We start from the raw sequence: 9,154 nt of genomic DNA, 5'->3' as shown, positions 1-9,154 counted from the left end.
CACCCCTCCCTGCTACCCAACTACACCATCTCCTAGTTAGTCCCGAAGATACCTGGAGGAGACTGGAGTGGGGACGCCACGGTAACTTTCTCTTGATCTTCAGCCCTGCTAGGGCAATAATGGTTGCGGGTGCAAGAGGCAGGGGCGGCGGGGCTGCTGCGGGCGGGGGTGTGAGGGGCGGCGGTGGCCGGCTGCCCCCTCCGTGCTGTGGGAGCCGCGGGGCCTGCTCTACATGGGGCTGTGCAGGGTGGGTGGTGGTGCTGGCAGGGCGGCTGCAGGTGGGGTGCCCCCCCCCGGGGCTGGAGCCAGTGCAGCTGGTGCTTTGGGAGCCGCGGGGCCCGTTCTACACGGCGGGGCACCAGTGCTGGTGGGACGGCTGCAGGCAGGGGCGCGGCATGTAAGCATAATTACAATATAAAATGTTATTGTTACAAATGTTTTTATTATGCATTTATCATATTATAGTGTATTCTGTATTATTGTTGCAATGAATAAAATGTTTCTTTTATTTACGATATTTTTTCTTCAATTTATTTGTGTCCTCCTTTTCATTATAAAAAAGTTGGTCACCTTAGTATTATTAGACTCCATTTTACATCCCAAACATCTGAGTACAAGATAGTGATGGGTAGCTACTACATTATACAAGCTTCTGATGAGCAGAGATTTGCATATAGGTCTGGATACCAGCAGACAATGTTGTAGAGATGGAAGAATACATAGCAGAACAACCATCCTGCTCAAGTTTTAGAGAACATTTGGGTGGACATCAGTGGTGGGATTCAAATATGTGAACAACTGGTTTTCTGTGTGGATGCCGCTTCCAGAAGTCCATTCTAGACTTGGGCAACAAAAAATTAGCTCCCGGTCCTGCCAAAGTGGTGTGAACTGGCTGAATCCTATCACTAATGGAGATGGTTTACAAGAAAGGTTAAAAAAAACGCACAAACCTCAAAATTGCTATTAGGTTATATATAAAATGGAGAAAATAGATATGAATGTCTTGTCTCTCTTATTGTATAACCATTATCCTATAACTACTGAAATTCCAGTGGACAAAAGCAAATATTTTTCACCTAATTATCTTCCAGGCAATATGCTACGCTATGCTATGCTATGCTATGCTATGCTATGCTATGCTAGGCTAGGCTAGGCTAGGCTAGGCTAGGCTAGGCTAGGCTAGGCTAGGCTAGGCTAGGCTAGGCTAGGCTAGTAGCCCTTAACTTACAACCATTCATTTAAAGTTACAACAGCACTGAAAAAGTGACTTAATACCAATCCTTGCATTAAGACCAATGTAACATCCCCATGGTCATGTGAACAGAATTCAGGCACTTGACAACTGGCATGTATTTATGATGGTCACAGTGTCCTGGAGTCGTGTGATTGCCATTGGTGACCTTCCCAGCTGACTTCCAACAAAGTCAATGCAGGAAGCTGGATTTGCTTAACAGTCACAGGATTCACTTAATAACTGCAGTGATTTGCTTAATGACAGTGGTAAAAGGTCCTAAAATTGACTCACTTAACAACCTTGCTTAGCAATAAAATTTCTGGTCCCATTGTGTTCATAAGTGGAAGATTACTCTATTACATAATCATAGTAGCTCAGATTAGTATTAAAATGGGGTTGGTTCATTCTTAAGGGTAAAGCTATCATTGCCTTATGTCACAGTCATGAGACTTTATATTATTTCTAGTATCAGAGACAGGAAGCTGAGGGACACAAGGACATGTCTTGCTTTGGGCTTTGTTTATCATTTGATCTCATCCAGTGGTTCAGCACAGCTTTTTTTTTCCAGAGTATTTAACTATACACTCAATTTGAATTTGCTTCATGGTGCAGTCAGTTCTCTGTGTGGTGCCTTGCAGAATCTTTAGGAAATCCTGAATGAAAATATCAGTTAATGAAAGATTAACTAATTCTTCATTGGTTAGATTGTATCATCGACATTGGTTTGCTTAATGGTGCCAAAGACAATCCCACAGGGCAGTAAAAAGAGAACAGCTGAGGTTCCAGGTTATACTATGCTTCTGTGCAAACATTTGGTCCAACCTTACATGATTGTAGCTTCTGAACTGCAACAGTAATAAAGCCCTTGGTCTTGTCAGATCACAGGTGCAGTGAAGAGAACAAAAACTATAAAAAAGGTAGATAAGCATAAAACAAGGAGTACAAAAACAATCCTGTATATTAATTAACACCTAGAATATTAATGATACATGCATCCTTCTCAGATGTAATAATTATGAACCTTGTCACGTCCATAGGATATATTTCTAAGTCCGGAGGAATGTTGCAGAAGTGAAATGAACTGTTCTCTTCTACCCATTTGTCATCACAATTAGCTTGCACCTGGAATCGGTCCAGCATGGATTGTCCCCTCGTTTCCTTTTATTGATCTGCCCATTATTTCAATATTTGGCCCATCTGAATATAGTCTTTTTCGCTGCTGGGTAGCATCTTCTTCAGGATGGTCAGTCATCAAGCTCTGCTCTTCCCATGGTAACTTTGAAGAAGTCACTTAAAAAGTAACTCTCTGAAAAGGGCAGAGAGGAAAGTCATGACCTCAAAGAGAATATAAAGTTGTAATTAACCTGTGAGGGTCTGATGATATCATAAGCCTTGAGGACATTGTGTGAGTGGGCAGCTGTTGCGAGAAGGGACCGACAGGCATCACAAGGAAACAGAATGTGCTGTTCCTTTCAAGGGCACCGTGTCATCCTTGCTGTAAATGCTTTTCTCTCCACATTTCCTCACTAATGTCAAACAGTTCAATATTTAAACAGTTGGATTTATAACTCTGTCCTTCCTTGCTCAATTCTGCTCCCTCACATCCTCTTTTTACCTCCCTAGGACACTTAAAAAAGAAAAAAGAACATACGGTATATCCAGAAGAACATGAAAAGCTGCTCAAACGTGAGTTCTTCTTTGGCTTGTCTAGCTCAGGATTATTGTATTATATCATAAAATGCCTTTGTGTATGTGCATTGTGTCTTATCCATAAGAAAGAACAATGGTTCTCAATAATTTTAATAAAGGTTTTGTTTGTGTGTGTAAGCATACACATTGTATCTCAAATCTTATGTCTTCAAAGTGCTTCACAGACATCACTGCAGAACGATTGGACAAGTTCGGTAGACTCTTTCTCCCGATTCTCTGTCTCTATGTCTCCATGAAAGATTTGGAAAAGTGAATGACAATTTTGATTTTGTTATGATCAAGGAAAAGGTCTGAGTGGTGAAGACCATTTAAAAACAGAAGTTATATAAATCTCTGCCTCAAGTGATTAAGTAAAAAGGATTTTTTAAAACCACAAGGAGTCTGACTTGTATTAGTTCGTAGCATTGTGTTGATTTCATTTTAGCTTAGCCATCCTATACCTGAGAATAACAACATAGGGAATGGCCACTGGTGAAGAGAGGTAATGGGACCATTGCTAAGTAGACTTTGTCAACTCAGCACATTTCAAATACATTGGAATTGCAAATCCCATAATTCCCAGCCAGCCTAGTCAATATGGAGCACACCAAGGAGGGGAAAGCTGGTCTTGTCAGCCCTATGAGGCAGACCAGACTAAGAAACAGACTCCATGGTAATCTAAAAACTATATTTAGATTGGCTATAGTAACATAATCTTGCAAGTCTGATTTTGCTTTCCCTCCTCTCTCTCTTTTATACTAATGTGAATTAAGGGAGTGTCTGCTGAGGCCATCTACCCCAATCTACCCCAATCATTTGGACTGATAAGTTTGAACAAGGGACCATTTGAAAAGACAACAGCACTGGGAAAAAATAATAGTCCTCGCACTTATGATTGTCGCAGCATCCCTACAGTCACATGATCAGAATTTTTGCACCTGCATGTATTTAGGAAGGTTGTAGTGCCCCGGGGTCATGTGATTGCCACTTGCAACCTTCCCAGTTGGCTTCCAACAATGTGGGTCCCCATTGTGGTTGCAAGTCAAGGAATATCTGTATACAAATAAATGAAAATATTCTACCTCTTTTTTGTCCCCCTTCTTTTTCTTTTTTATCTTTGCTTTCCAGCACCTTTTTTTCTGACTGCTGAGTAAATTCCACTTCACAGTTGTGCAGGAGACAAAATCCACTCTATTGACATTTACCCAGGAACTCATTAATAGCTCAGAGGCTAAATCCATCATCACTGCCTGACATCCACTTGCTGCAAGTCAACCCAGCATTTCCGTAAGATTAAAATGACATTGAAACTCTGCAGAAGAGTAGGGCATGCAGCTTTAGCTATCCTTTTTTCTAGTTCCTGGAGTAGTTAAGGTTTGCTTGTTCCCCCCCCCCCCCTGATTTTTCTTACATTTTAAAAGCTCAGTATTTGCTCCCAAGGTTTTTTTTCCTGTATATTGAGTATTGTTTCATGAAAACCTTAAGAGGTTATCCTCTTAACTGGAGAGAACTGAACTTAGCTCAACATTCAGATCTTTGCTGTACATGATTACTTGAAAGTCTGTTTGAATAGCCCAGCCTTGTTGAAACTGATGCTGACAGCAGAAATGTATTTTGTTCACGCACTACACTCAAAAGCAAAAGTACACATTTCAAATGCACATCTAAATTGAAAAGTGAAAAGCTGCAACTACCATACATAACATTCCAATTGCTGAAAGTGTATTAAAAAGTACGGGAAGCAAACCAATCATCATCTATGCTTTTTTGTTCAAAGAGATGAACATTAATTAAAACGCTGAATACCCTTGCTAGCTGGAAATTCTGAGAGAAGTCATTTCCACATACCTGAAAAGCACAAATTTGGAGAGTGTTGAACTAACCTTATTTTCATTATGATTCCTCAGACAGCTAGGATCAGAGTATTCTACATTATCCCTGAGCAGTTACTGCTGAATTATTTCCAGCCAGAAATAATTATTTAATAATGCAGGTTGCAAACTTCTCTGCATCTACAGAAGCTGTTGCAAAGCTAGATATGCTATATCTAAGGAATGCTGTCATTCTTATGTGGTATTGCAATACGACCTCAATTCATTCCAGATTACACAAATTTTCATTTCTTATTCCCTAATCATTATAATTTAATAGATAACTCCTTTCAGGTTGGATTGGCTGCTTGAGAATTCTGCCAATCTGATGAGAGAGGCAGAAATCTTTTCCTACTTGCTTGCAAAATCTCGCCTGTGTCTAGCTTTGTGGCCTAAAATATGATACAGAAATGAAAACTGTCTTTTCATCAAATGAGGGGGAACTCTTGACCATAAAATTACCTTGCTCCTACAAAATGTAATTGCCCCATCAATTGCCTCAGTGCCATCGCTGCCATTGGTAATAACATTTGGGTGGAAATCATCTAGGCTTATTGCTCAATCAATCTACTGTTCATTTTCTCATTTATACCCTTTCCAGTACAATTTTTGAAGCATAGAGGGCATCTCTTCTTTTGACTGAAGATATGTAATTAAATGTTTCCCTCAAAGGGAAACTTTCCTCTCAGCTTCTGAGAACAGAGGAGAAATAGCAAACTAATTAGCACAAAAACTCCAAACTGGGGTGTATTTTATTAGTGAGAAAGAGCAAACTTGGGAAGCTGAATGTTGGTGGTTAAACCTATTAGCATCCAGCAATACTAATTTAAAGATGCTGGAAATCAAACAACTATAAAAAATCAATTCATCCTATGACAAAAAGAGAGCGAGAATGAGACTGTAAAATTGTTCTTCAGCAAGTAGGTGATGAGGTTCATCCATGGAACTTTAGACAGATAAAAAGGAAAAGAAAAACGATTTGGGGAGAGATAAAACAACATGACAAAAGTTAGTAATGTTTCTGATTGGCCTTTGATTTGAAAAGATGGAAGATAATTACCAAAGAACACTTGTGTATGGAAAATCAAGTAAGAACAAAAAAACAGAATCTGGCCTCTTGCGGATATTGCTTGTTGGAAAAAAGGTTTTATTGTTAATGGTGTGACCGTGCACACACACATATATACACACACATCACCCTATATACATACGGGGGGGGATTCTTATATTGCTTAAGCAGTAGTTGAAGTGGCTCAGATACAGTGACATATCCATAAAGTTAATTAATGCATTCACAATCCTGGATTTGTATTCCCTAGCTGAAAGAAAGATGTTTGTGGATTTTTCTGCCAAAATAAGATGCTGGGGTTGGATATATTCTTCCAATAAAAATGCACTCACACCTAAGAATAAATGGAGCAGAAGGTTATTTGTTGCCAAATAATTGGATCACAATAAGCTGTGTTATTATCCTTTCTTGGCTGAAGAAACAAACAAACATTTTTATACAGCAAAGATGCTTTTGTAACATATGAAGAGTTAAGGCACAACTTGCTATCCTGGGCTCTTTTGTGATAGGATGGCAGGATCATCTGTAGTTGTCATGGCAACAATGATGTAAGCAAATCAGAAATGGGAGAAAGCAGAGGTATTCAGGAACACATACCATGTATCTGATCAGCTTAGTCCTGGATGTTGAATTTCTGCCTATACAACATTCCCATTTAACCACTGGTGCTACTCTGCTTCTCCAGCTTGGGGACAAAAATTGACTTAGTGTCTGATTGATTAAGCCCTCTTCTGGTAACTTATGCTACCATGGCTTTGATAAAACCACAATGGTAGCACCAGAGACTCAAGAACTATGAACATGGCACATATGCAAATAACAGATCTTGTCCTGGTGGCCACATCATTTTAGATACATGCATATTTTTGCACCTTCTTCGAAAGGGACACTGTGTTTGCAGATAAGAAAATCCACTCTGATTTGGAGCAAAATAATTATATTTCACGTAGTTGTCCCACTTAGCAGTTTGAAAGCATGCAAATGCGAGTAGATAAATGGTTACAACTTCAGTGGGAAGGTAATAGGTGCATCTCGGTGTATAGTCACACCAACCACATGACTATGGAAGCATCTTCGGAAAATGCTGGTGCCCTCGGCTAAGAAATGGAGATGAATGTTGCCACCTGGAGTCAGACATGACTGGACAGAGGAAAACTTTACCTTTAGTTCTCTGAACCTGTGACTTATGTTTCTAAAATTAGATATTTTTCTCTTATCCACAAGAGTTAGAAAGCAATTGAATCTTTTAAAAAATGAGGAAAGTTGGGTTGAAGAGAGGGAGTTGGAAGGTGTAGATGTTGTAGATGCCAACTGATAATGGAACTGCAAGAAGATCATTGCAGCTATGCCAGTTTCTAAATTTCTGCTTGCCATAATATAAACAGAGGTCAGTTTACGCCAGGACTGCCCCAGAAGAAATGCCTAGATTTGATGCGAGGGGGGACATGATAGCAGTGTTCCAATATCTCAGGGGCTGCCACAAAGAAGAGGGAGTCAAGTTATTTTCCAAGGCTCCTGAGGGCAAGACAAGAAGCAACAGATGGAAACTAATCAAGGAGAGAAGCAACCTAGAACTAAGGAGAAACTTCCTGACAGTTAGAACAATTAACCAGTGGAATAACCTGCCCCCAGAAGCGGTGAATGCGCCAACACTGGAAGTTTTTAAGAAGAGACTGGACAGCCAGTTGTCCGAAATGGTGTAGGATTTCCTGCCTGAGCAGGGGGTTGGACTCGATGACCTCCAAGGTCCCTTCCAACTTTATTATTATTATTATTATTATTATTATTATTATTATTATTATTATTATTATTATTATTATTATTATTATTATTATTATTATTATTATTATTATTATTATTATTATTATTATTATTATTATTATTATATGTTTTATGTAATAAGGCAGCATACAAAATGTAAAAATATTGATAAAGAAAAAGTGAGCTTGCAAAACCTCTTTGCACTTCAAAGAGACCAACTGAGGCAGTCTAATCAAAGAATATCAGTGGGTGATGCCAGAATGCTTTTAAGGTTTCTGGGGGCATTTCAGAAACCCAATTCATCCTTTTCTTCTGTTACAAGTGATTATTTCTATAGACCCCCAATCCATCATGAAGGAGACCCATGGCAGGACTGAGATACTTCTGTTAGCAAAAAAGTATGTTTCCAAAATCAGAAGAAGTGGCACTACCCAGTTGCTCAACTAGTCTAGCAATTGGAAAGCCTCAAAGAATATTCTGCAGAATAACTTCACTTTTCGGTTCACATTTTCCTACTTAAATGTTGATAGTAATCATGCAATCACAACTTTAATCCATTTCTCTCCATGACCAGGTATAATATATATTTTGAGCTATATAAATATATTATTCTAATAAATATTTGCTTTGTTAAGTATATTCTGTATCTCTTTATGCGCAAAATATAGAGAGATATTTAATCAATTAATTAACTTTATTTGCTGCTCATTTTGCTAAGGGGAGGTTTACAAGAGTAAAAAGTAAAATTATTAAAAAAAATGAGCTCAGATTAGAGTCGTAAGGACTTTCATGATGAAAATTGGACATCTTTGCTGGAATCCTACCACCTATTCATTGTTAAAATCCTTGCGCAGCAGAGGGCAGAAGAGGGCAACAGAGCATGAAGTACAAATGCTTCCTCTGTCAGCCTTACAGGGTAGATCAAATCAATAAATCAATGACATATAGGCCTGAAACTAGTTTTATTAGAACAGCTCTAGTAACAGAACATTGCAAATGTGAAGGTGATTCTTTCCTCCTTCATTTTATCTCTGTGTGAATTTGGGAGGGCCCTGTATTTTCTTAAATTAGTTTCTTGGAATGGGCTGAAGCCATGCTTGACTCATCCTTACTTTGGTAACATTATAGTTCTTCTCACTCTCCTTCAAGGCTATTTTCTATGCTGTCTATGGTACTGAGGTCCCTCAGGCAGTGGCGGGATTCAAATATGTGAACAACCGGTTCTCTGTGTGGATGCCGCTTCCGGAAGTCCATTCTGGGCCTGGGCAACAAAAAATTAGCTACAGGTTCTGCGGAAGTGGTGCGAACCGGCTAAATCCCACCACTGCCCTCAGTGTTAGATCGCGCAGGCAGTAAGATACGAGTCGAGTGACAGTCAGCTCTCGGTTTATTGGCAAGGCATAAAGTAAATCCGGACTGCCATCTGGGCCAGGGGAGCCCTCTTTTATGGGATTCCCCTGGCTCGTAATCACACAATTCCATTGGCTGGTAAGACCCCGTTGCGAGTTAGCCAACCAGCAACGGGCATGA

This window comes from Protobothrops mucrosquamatus, unplaced genomic scaffold (assembly GCF_001527695.2).
Source record: "Protobothrops mucrosquamatus isolate PMUCROS unplaced genomic scaffold, P.Mucros_1.0 scaffold199, whole genome shotgun sequence".
Taxonomy (NCBI): Eukaryota; Metazoa; Chordata; class Lepidosauria; order Squamata; family Viperidae; genus Protobothrops; species Protobothrops mucrosquamatus.
This window is presented reverse-complemented; position numbering follows the sequence as displayed.